This window comes from Schistocerca piceifrons, chromosome 11, assembly GCF_021461385.2.
Source record: "Schistocerca piceifrons isolate TAMUIC-IGC-003096 chromosome 11, iqSchPice1.1, whole genome shotgun sequence".
Classification (NCBI taxonomy): Eukaryota; Metazoa; Arthropoda; class Insecta; order Orthoptera; family Acrididae; genus Schistocerca; species Schistocerca piceifrons.
In genome coordinates this window covers 75424554-75435515 of record NC_060148.1, presented here as the reverse complement: position 1 = coordinate 75435515, position 10962 = coordinate 75424554, and the positions used below count along the sequence as shown (strand labels likewise).

Genomic DNA, 10962 nt, shown 5'->3' with positions numbered 1-10962 from the left:
CACTTAGCTCATTCTCAAGGTTTGTAGACAGCATTTTCAATTCTTCGTCCTGTATGTACACTCCTGGAAATGGAAAAAAGAACACATTGACGCCGGTGTGTCAGACCCACCATACTTGCTCCGGACACTGCGAGAGGGCTGTACAAGCAATGATCACACGCACGGCACAGCGGACACACCAGGAACCGCGGTGTTGGCCGTCGAATGGCGCTAGCTGCGCAGCATTTGTGCACCGCCGCCGTCAGTGTTAGCCAGTTTGCCGTGGCATACGGAGCTCCATCGCAGTCTTTAACACTGGTAGCATGCCGCGACAGCGTGGACGTGAACCGTATGTGCAGTTGACGTACTTTGAGCGAGGGCGTATAGTGGGCATGCGGGAGGCCGGGTGGACGTACCGCCGAATTGCTCAACACGTGGGGCGTGAGGTCTCCACAGTACATCGATGTTGTCGCCAGTGGTCGGCGGAAGGTGCACGTGCCCGTCGACCTGGGACCGGACCGCAGCGACGCACGGATGCACGCCAAGACCGTAGGATCCTACGCAGTGCCGTAGGGGACCGCACCGCCACTTCCCAGCAAATTAGGGACACTGTTGCTCCTGAGGTATCGGCGAGGACCATTCGCAGCCGTCTCCATGAAGCTGGGCTACGGTCCCGCACACCGTTAGGCCGTCTTCCGCTCACGCCCCAACATCGTGCAGCCCGCCTCCAGTGGTGACGCGACAGGCGTGAATGGAGGGACGAATGGAGACGTGTCGTCTTCAGCGATGAGAGTCGCTTCTGCCTTGGTGCCAATGATGGTCGTATGCGTGTTTGGCGCCGTGCAGGTGAGCGCCACAATCAGGACTGCATACGACCGAGGCACACAGGGCCAACACCCGGCATCATGGTGTGGGGAGCGATCTCCTACACTGGCCGTACACCACTGGTGATCGTCGAGGGGACACTGAATAGTGCACGGTACATCCAAACCGTCATCGAACCCATCGTTCTACCATTCCTAGACCGGCAAGGGAACTTGCTGTTCCAACAGGACAATGCACGTCCGTATGTATCCCGTACCACCCAACGTGCTCTAGAAGGTGTAAGTCAACTAGCCTGGCCAGCAAGATCTCCGGATCTGTCCCCCATTGAGCATGTTTGGGACTGGATGAAGCGTCGTCTCACGCGGTCTGCACGTCCAGCACGAACGCTGGTCCAACTGAGGCGCCAGGTGGAAATGGCATGGCAAGCCGTTCCACAGGACTACATCCAGCATCTCTACGATCGTCTCCATGGGAGAATAGCAGCCTGCATTGCTGCGAAAGGTGGATATACACTGTACTAGTGCCGACATTGTGCATGTCTGTTGCCTGTGTCTATATGCCTGTGGTTCTGTCAGTGTGATCATGTGATGTATCTGACCCCAGGAATGTGTCAATAAAGTTTCCCCTTCCTGGGACAATGAATTCACGGTGTTCTTATTTCAATTTCCAGGAGTGTATTTTAAACTTTCTAGAGAAAACAAAAAGTTGAGTACTCCGGGATACTTAGCATTTGACTAAACCTCTGTTTCAAACTTTTTAACACTGTCTCAACGACAGGGTAGAAAAAATCGATCCTATATGTCTCCTCTGACGGTTGAGCTCTGCAAACCATGTCGTCACCTTTATAATGAAATTGCTTCGCCTTCTTGCCAGTTCTCCTTTCTCCAAATTTTGGTCAAGTCTGCGAAGTTTCAGTTATCTCTTTCGCTGTTAACTGCACATTAACAAAACCTCTTTCGCGAAATTTCCAATAAACGTAACTAGACTTTCGAGATATTTAGTTGCTACTTTCACGTCAACGTTTTGCTGCTCGAACTGCCTTACTTGCTGCGCTAATGGCAAAGACAAGGCCATACTATACGACAACGCCTACAATAAACTCGAAGCTTTTCAAATCGTCCACAGCAAGCGAGTGAGCTCCGCTCTTTGTTTTCGATTCAACAGCGCCGTCGCTCACCTCAGGAAGGGCGCCTCTGACTTCTCTCGTCTGGCACTTTAACAGCTTTGACACTCTACACCCTACTTTGAATCTGAAAGATTCATCGCTGTTAAAGTTGGCCCCCTGTACAATAAGATTTCCCATCTCTGAGTGGACGCACTGAAAATAACGTATATTCTTTAAATTACACCAGAAAATGTGACTGCTTTTGCAGTAGATTTCGCCGCATCTGATTACACAAGACTGTGGCTGTCACATGGCGTATAAAATGCTCTTGGTTTGCACCTTAATATTCTGGCTTGAACACCACTTCCATCACCTTTCATATTCGATAACTTTGACCTCTGCAGTCATGAATATCGAGTCCTAGTTCATCTAGTATCGACAAAACGGTTTCAGTCAAACTTTCTCCTGTTGCTGAAGTGACGTTCAGGAAGTCGTGGAAGTGTTCTTCTACAGTCGCTGCGTCTTCTGATAAATTTAGAGACCTAACAATCAATGTCATTTGTTCCTTGTGGCATGTATCAGGAGTACAATCAAGCATGTCAGAAAATTATTTACTTTCGATTACAGAATTAACAATTCTGTTTTTTACTTTGTTGGCAAGCAAATTTATGAGTTCATTTTGAATGTTTTTTTCCAAGAAAATGGTCATGACTTACTTGAGCATTTACCCACCTCTAATGTTCCTACAAAACAGGGTGAAATTCTGCTGTCTTTCGATCAAACCAAGAAAACTACCATTATTTCCTTGATAGAGCTTGTCGCTGCCTCCCTTTAAGGCAATATTACTTTGAACTAGGTACCTGATGGTGAGTATAATTCATATTAGAACCTGACGCTAATGTTCTTTCTCTTTTTCCAGTAGTTCAAGGTCAGTATGATCAACACCACTTTGTTGTTTCAAATTAACTCGGATTCTACCCACTTTCTTGTACTGTTTATGTTGTTAAATTATTATTCATGCTCTTGAAGCCGATTTCCTAAATGAACCCAGTCACAGAGTCCATCACCTGATAGCTTGTTTGAAGGAGATCGAATATGTTTGCAATAAAAACAAAGAAAGTTGTCGGTAGGTTTCGAATACATAAGCCATTTAGGATCATTGTTTTTCTCAATTTGGTAAACTTCTTATGTTAAAAATGGGTTGAAAAGTTTCTTCCATTCTCGTTTAAAGGATACTCAAAACTTACAATGTTATTAGGGCCTTTATGTAAAATTTCATTTATCTTTGTGGATGTTAAGCTATTAGGCGAAGTGCCTGGGTCCAAATTCGTGATTGCTTCACAACTGCTAGCAGTAGGCCTACCCGCATGTGGGACAGCTGGGGGTCCGTGTTCCAGTGCTTGTGTTCACTTGCATCTGAAGCACCACACGATGAGAGGCTGCTGTTAGGGGCATGGCCTTTTAAGCACGCTTAAGTCTCACTGTCTGACGTTGTTGGTAGGAGAAATTTTCCGGGAGTGCCTTTTTGTGAGTTCAAAAACTGTTCAGTTGTAGCTCTTTCTTGATATTTTGAATACATGAATCGTATCTTTTCATGAAAGGTTTCCCTTTTGGCTCTTTGAACTCCACAGGACAGGGAAAAACACTGTATCTTGACACACAGTGCACACACAACACGTGAAGTGGGAAAGTACGGCAGGCATATGTTTCACCTGACGACGATAAAACAATCATTCTGTGGGAAACAACCTGCTGACGGGTGGGATGTAATGCTTCATTGTTATCCACAGCAATGAGTAGAAATGGCGCGAACAGGGGCTACGAAGCAATGAACTGAATATATGCATGGGCAACAGCCACGTGTTGACAATAAACAGTACTGTAGCGCGTCGGTATCACAATAACCCTGGTTCCCTGGACTCCGGTGTGGGCATAATTTTCTGAGAGGTACTCCAGTGGCCACAGCAGTGTCACAGTGAGTGTAGAATTGGATTACATAGCTCTAAAAGTACTTTCACAAACATGTTACTTTATTTTTTTCAGCTTGTCCGCAATAACAAAATTAGGACGACAGTCTTCGTATTACATTCGCATGTTCTGCGCGGGGCCTCTGGAAGCGTTGCCCCCTGTGAGCCCCCGTAGCAGACTGCAGTTGGTACCTGCCGGCCTCGCAGCCGTTGGCAGCACTGACTGCGTGCCACAGCCCTGCCGCTTCAGGCGTCTGTCGCATCTGTAGCGAGTCGTGTCCAGTGCGACGTTCTGCGTTGGGATTTCGTGCTGCTGTTTCTGCGCCGAGAATTTCTTCTGCTACACCCACACCCTTAATAAGGTAAGGACGACTGTTTTCATGCGTTCCTGTAGTGTTGAATTATTTTCTTTGTTTTCATTTGGTTTGTTTTTCCAAAGTCACGGTAGCTGTAAGGTCTCATTTAGGTTCACTATGGAGACTATCGCTTATAAAGCAAATCGCGTTCGGTTATTACGCTCTCAAAATACTAACGAATTTCGTATTACAAATCTTGTTATTTTGAAGTCCTACCGACGTTCCTATTAATTCTGCTGTTCTACGGACTTTAGGCATGAGTGAAAAGCATAGGCTCGGACGAGATTTGTACTCGTATTCGCGCCATTTTGTTGAATTTTTTTCCCCGAAATACAGGTTCGTATTTGTACACATGTGATCCATTAAAGAATTATTGTGCGTGTTAGGAATAACAGAACAGAATGACGGAACACTGCTTCTGCAAGTAAATAAGATGCTATGGCAACTTAGACTATTGAGGAACTAAACAATTACTTTACGTCAGGATAGTGCGTAAACCTAGGGACAGTCTGATCCTATTGCTAATGGTTTGAAATGAAACCAAGCTAGACGCATTTTGACAGTTAGATAGTGGAGCTTTGAATCCGGTATTTCCCCAAGCAGTCAGCTCCAGGAAAACTGCCGAATTTAGTACAACTAATCTGTTAGCTTCTTTCCCCCAGTCCTGCACTAGCAATCGTCAGCACGTTAGGTCACGTAAATGTTTCTTAATACAGAACGCTGTTCCATTGAATTTCGATATCTTCACTTTTCTAGAGAAATGTTTTTGGTGACAAGGTAGTCTGTTGGGTAGTCAGTAAGACTATATGTGTAAGTGCAGAAATTAATGAATTCTTTCGTTTGTCTAAAATTGATCCTCTTGCTGGAAAAGTTGTCAAAATTCCCGGCGTTAGGGACTTAGTCTTCACTTCTATTAATAATCGTGCATCTCCAGGCAGTGACTGTGCAGTAGACTTACCAGAAGAGTACTCGGTTTTCTGCTAAGGGGATATCTGGACGAGTGAAGCAGTATCCCACGTAAAGGACCAGTACTGAAACACTTTGGCGGTAAAACCAGCCATCCTAAGAATCCTTTCTGACAAGTGTTTGTCATTGCTCAGAACGATATCAAGATACAGAGTATCAGCTACAAATCTCGCTGCAGAACTCAACTATTATATATATTCTTGATGGAACAGTCCATAGCTGTACTCTCGGTTCATAGCGTGCACGCTGGACACTACGAACAGGCAGTTCACCTGTGGACTGTTCCATCAAAAAATAAGCTGGGAGAAACTGAAGTTTCACATACATGTTCTTGTCAAACCAAACGGGTACTGCTGAGTAATACTTTATTAGGACAAATAAAGAATTATTGACCTGTTGCGGCTTTAAGAAGAACGCATTGTTACATCTGTAGGTGCTTACAGTATAAAGTGTGTTGCTATTGCGTAGAGGAAGGAATACAGTTTATATCACAGCAAGCGGATCTCTTATCATTAATACGTTACGAGTAATTTCATCGTCTTTTGTGTATGTAAATGAAAAATAGCAATGCAGGTGGTTGTAGACAAACTTCCACAAAGAGGGGCTGATACGATAGCCACCTCCCTGAAATATGGGTTGTGTTGACAAATTGGTCTGCATCCATAGATACATAAATTGATCCTTGTTGCCTAGAGTATTAATACATTTCGTAATGATGTGGGATGTGTCACTTGAACATCAGCTTTCTTTACACAAAATAGTAAATATTTTTATAGTTAATACTTCATGTCTAAAGATTCATCTGTTCAGTAGGAGCTGTCATTCAGGAGGGTCGACATAAGCGTCCGATCCCACGCGTCGGCTTTGACCCGTGACGTAAGGGTGTTGTCGTGTGTGACGTCATGACGGCGCGGAGTTTGGTTTAAGTGTGACTGTCTCCAGTTCTGTTTTATCTTATTTTGTTTATTTTTCTGATCTGTTCGTTCTATCCCGTGAATTTTTTTAAAAAATACAAAAAACACTAATCAGCTACTGAAGCATCTTTATCTTCTATGGGTTGCAGGGGTTACGACCCCTGGGGAGGTGGGTGGGTATTCATGCATGGCTGTCTTCACTTACACGTAGTAGCTACGCAAGGCGTCTAAATTTGTTTATATTTAGTTTGCCCCACCCCCCCACCCAAAACACCCCATTTCCCGCGCTTGTGCCGTTAGTGTCATTAGGCTTCTTGTGGAAAGTGTGTGTGTGTTTTTGTTTCCGCCATATTTGTGACGTCATGGGTCAAAGCAGACGGGCGGGATTGGACGCTTCCGTATTTGCAATTTACTGCACAGAATTGCATACACTGCTTTTTCTTAAAATTTAATGAGTGTCCACTTGCAGAGAAACACTTAGTAATTTTGTGAAAGACATTATTTACAATTTCCTTGGGTGTGATTACTGTACGTGTATCATTAGCAAAAAGAACTAGCTTCCTATCTTCATGAATATAGAGTGGCGAATCATTAATGTATATTAAGACCAATAAGGAAACAGACTGAACTCTGTGGGACACCGTTCTTGATAGCTCCCCAGTTAAAGGACTCTGCTGGTTTTCGTAGACTCTTTGTACTGTTAATTTCAGCCTTCTTTCTTCCAGTTAAATATGAATTAAACCATTTGTGGACTGTCCCACTCATGCCACAATACTTAAGCTTGTGCAGAAGAAATTCGTGATTCACACCATCAAAAGCCTTTGAGAGGTGACAAAATATCCTAATGGGTGATGTGTGGTTATTCAGTGCATTTAATATTTGATCAGTGAAAGCATATTTATAGCATTTTCTCTTGAAAAGCCTTTCTGAAAAACCAAACTGACATTTTGTTAGTACTTCATTTTTACAGGTACGTGATGCTACTCCTGAATACATTACTTTTTCAAGACTTTTGAATAAAGCTATCAGAAGTGAGACTGGCTGGTAGTTGTTAGCATCAGACCTATCCCCATTTTGGAAATACGGAAGCGTCCGATCCCGCCCATCTGCTTTGACGTCCCAAATATGGCGGAAACGACCGTAAACCACGATTCCAATATGGCGCATATAAAGTCGTTACGTACACATTATGAGGGCGAAAATACATCGAAAAACCAACACACACACTTTCCACAAAAAGCCCAATGACACTAACGGGACAAGTGCGGGAAATGGGGTGTTCTTGGGTGGGGGCAAACTAAATATAAACTAATTTGGACGCCCACCCCCATACAAAACACAAAACGACGAAAAAAACAGACATCACAAAACTCCCCAAATACCACTAAACACAATATGATCTGGAATCGGACACTTCCCTTGACCTATATAGCTCAACAGCAGCTCCCGATCCCATAAATTAGGATCAAACCCTTTCCTTGGCCTATATAGCTCAAGAACATCTCCCGATACCAATACCAACATACACAGCCACACATTGGGATCGAACACCTCCCTTGACCTGCGCACTGTTAATTTTGTCCGTCATATCCATTCCTGAACAAAAACAACCGATTAATTTTACTAAAATTACCATACGATGTACAGCGAACACTAAATTAACCTTCACACAAAATCTTTAACTCACTGAAACGAATTCCACTACAAACACAGCTGACACACTAACAATTCTGGATAATGAACAAAAGCAAACTGAGCCCATTACACCACACGAACGAAAACCCTGAACATACCACCAGAGAGCACAACAAACCACAACACGACGACATCTACAAATATGCCACACTCACAAACCAAACTCCGCGCCGTCGTGACGTGACACACAACACCCTTACGTCACGGGTCAAAGCCGACGCGTGGGATCGGACGCTTCTGTCGACCCCTCACTTTTACGCAGTTTTTGAACAACAGAGTATTTCAGTCTATGAGGAAAAATACATATCTGGCTGAGACCCCTACTTATTTGTTGGGAACAAGATTTCAGTACTCCGTAGCACAGCGAGAAGTCTAGGATGGTGTGGAGTAAGGTGGTATGGCTGTGAGACGGGTAGGACAATGAACGTTAATGCGAAATAAAGGGTGGGGTACGGGGTTCGTATCTAGCATGTACTTCATCATAAGAGCAAACCAGATGTAAACAAACGCAAGCGCGATGACAGGTCTGCAGCCGTAGCTCTCCTAAACTGGTGGTGCTCCGCTCTCGGAAGTAGGTCCAACTTAAGTGTTCGATAGCTTATTACTATGTCAGTGTGGAAGAACCTTTCAGACATTCTGACGTATTAACAGCCATCAACGTCTATCTTAATCGTACTTTACCTACGTAACTTTTATCTTAAATTGTGTACAGTCACAGTCTCTGTAACCAGTACGTGTGCTCTGATTGTCTCGCTGTTCATACGTACCGCGAAAATGGACGACACTGCTTCCTGCTTCGTAGTGAAACACGCACGTGGAACACCGTTAATGGCGAGAAACAAGGAGTTAATGTTCTTCACAAGATTACAGACAAAAATCAGCTTTTGACTTTTTTTCGAGTAGGACCATGTATCAGAAATAAGGGAGGTGTTAACTACATGCGTGGCGTGATAGACAGGGTCGTAGACTGACCATCGTGTGTGCTGGCGGGCGGTGGCTCTACACTCCACGTGGTGCGAAATTTTCTTTGTTCGGTTTGAATACCTAAAGCATTTAAATATGAAACTCATCACATGTGCATATACATCTATATGGTTACTCTGCAATTCACACTTAAGTGCCTGGCAGAGGGTTTATCGAACCATTTTCATACTAATACTATACCATTCCACTCTCGAATGGCGCGTGGGAAAAAGGAACACCTATATCTTTCCGTTCGAGCTCTGATTTCTCTTATTTTAATATCATGATCATTTCTTCCTACGTAGTTGGGTGTCGACAAAATATTTACACATTCGGGAGAGAAAGTTGGAGATTGAAATTTCGTAAATAGATATCTCCTCAATCAAGACTGCCTTTGATTCAGTGTATCTCAGCCCAACTCGCGTATCATATCAGTTACACTCTCACCCCTGTTTCGCGATAACACGAAATGGGCTGCCCTTTCTTCAACTTTTTCGATGTCCTCCGTCAATCCTACCTGGTAAGGATCCCATACCGCGCAGCAATATTCCAGCAGAGGATGGACAAGGGTGATGTAGGCTTTCTCTTTAGTGTTCTGCCAACAAAGCGCAGTCTTTGTTTCGCCTTCCCCACAATATTATCTGTGTGATCTTTCCAATTTAAGTTGCTCGTAATTGTAATTCCTAGGTATTTAGTCGAATTGACAGCCCTAAGATTTGTGCGATTTATCGTATACCCAAAATTACTCGGATTTCTTTTAGTACCCATGTGGATGACCTCGCACTTTTCTTTGCTTACAAGGGAACCTCCCCATCGCACCCCCCTCAGATTTAGTTATAAGTTGGCACAGTGGATAGGCCTTGATAAACTGAACACAGATCGAGAAAACAGGAAGAAGTTGTGTGGAACTGTGAAAAAATAAGCAAAATGTACAAACTGAGTAGTCCATGGACCACATAGGAAACATCATGGAGAACATGAGCTCAGGAGCGCTGTGGTCCCGTGGTAGCGTGAGCAGCTGCTGAACGAGAGGTCCTTGGTTCAAGTCTTCTCTCGAGTGAAAATGTTACTTTCTTTATTTTTGCATAGTTATTATCTGTCCGTTCGTTCATTGACATCTCTGTTCACTGTAATGAGTTTAGTGTCTGTGTTTTGCGACCGCATCGCAAAACCGTGCGATTAGTAGACGAAAGGACGTGCCTCTCCAATGGGAACCGAAAACATTTGATCGCAAGGTCATAGGTCAACCGATTCCTCCACAGGAAAACACATCTGATATATTCTATACGACACTGGTGACGGCATGTGCGTCACATGACAGGAATATGTTTTCGACCCACCTAACTTGTACTCTTGGCGAATGGGTAAAAATTCTTCTACCTTGCCCGATTTAGGTTTTCTTGTGGATGTGATAACCACTCCCAAAAAAGTGATGAAAATATAAGAGTTTGTCACATAAACCGAAAATAAAAAGTTAAAATTTTTCACTCGACGGAAGATTTGAACCAGGGAAGTTTCATTCCGCAGCTGCCCACGTTACCACGAGACCACGGCGCTCCTGCGTTCCTTGCGTCCTTGATGTTGCATATCTTCCCATGAACTACTCAGTTTGTATATTTTGCTTATTTTTTCACAGTTCCACACAACTTCTTCCTGTTTTCTCAATTGATCTGTGTTCAGTTTTTCAAGGCCTATCCACTGTGCCAACTTATAACTAAATCTGAGGGGGGTGCGATGGAGAGGTTCCCTTGTCAGTACCAACTGCCACTTTTCGCACCATACAGAAATTCTCTCTAGGTCATTTTGTAGTTGGCATTGATCGTCTGATGACTTTACTAGACTGTAAATTACAGCGTCATCTGCAAACAATCTAAGGGGGCTGCCCAGATATCTCCTAGATCATTTAGGTAAATCAGGAACAGCAGAGGGCCTGTGACACTACCTTGCGGAACGGCTGATATCACTTCTGTTCTAGTCGATGATTTACCGTCTATCAGTAAGAACTGTGACCCCTCTCTGAGAGGAAATCACGAATCCAGTCACACAACTGAGACGATACTCCATATGCACGCAATTTGATTAATAGTCGCTTGTGAGGAACGGTATCGAAAACCTTATGGAAATCTAGGAATATCGAATCGATCTGAGATCCCTTGTGGACAGCACTCATTACTACATGGGAATAAATAGCT

At 43.9% G+C, this 10962-nt stretch overlaps 1 protein-coding gene across 1 annotated transcript in view; it reads left to right on the top strand.

Moving 5' to 3' along the window:
* The first annotated feature begins 4107 nt into the window (after positions 1-4107).
* The window catches only part of LOC124719962 (poly [ADP-ribose] polymerase tankyrase-like), a 74669-nt gene continuing 67814 nt past the window's right edge, over positions 4108-10962 (top strand). Inside the window, exon 1 of the mRNA XM_047245176.1 lies at positions 4108-4238. The gene's annotated coding sequence lies outside the window, so the exon portion shown is untranslated. The remainder of the gene's footprint in view (positions 4239-10962) is intronic.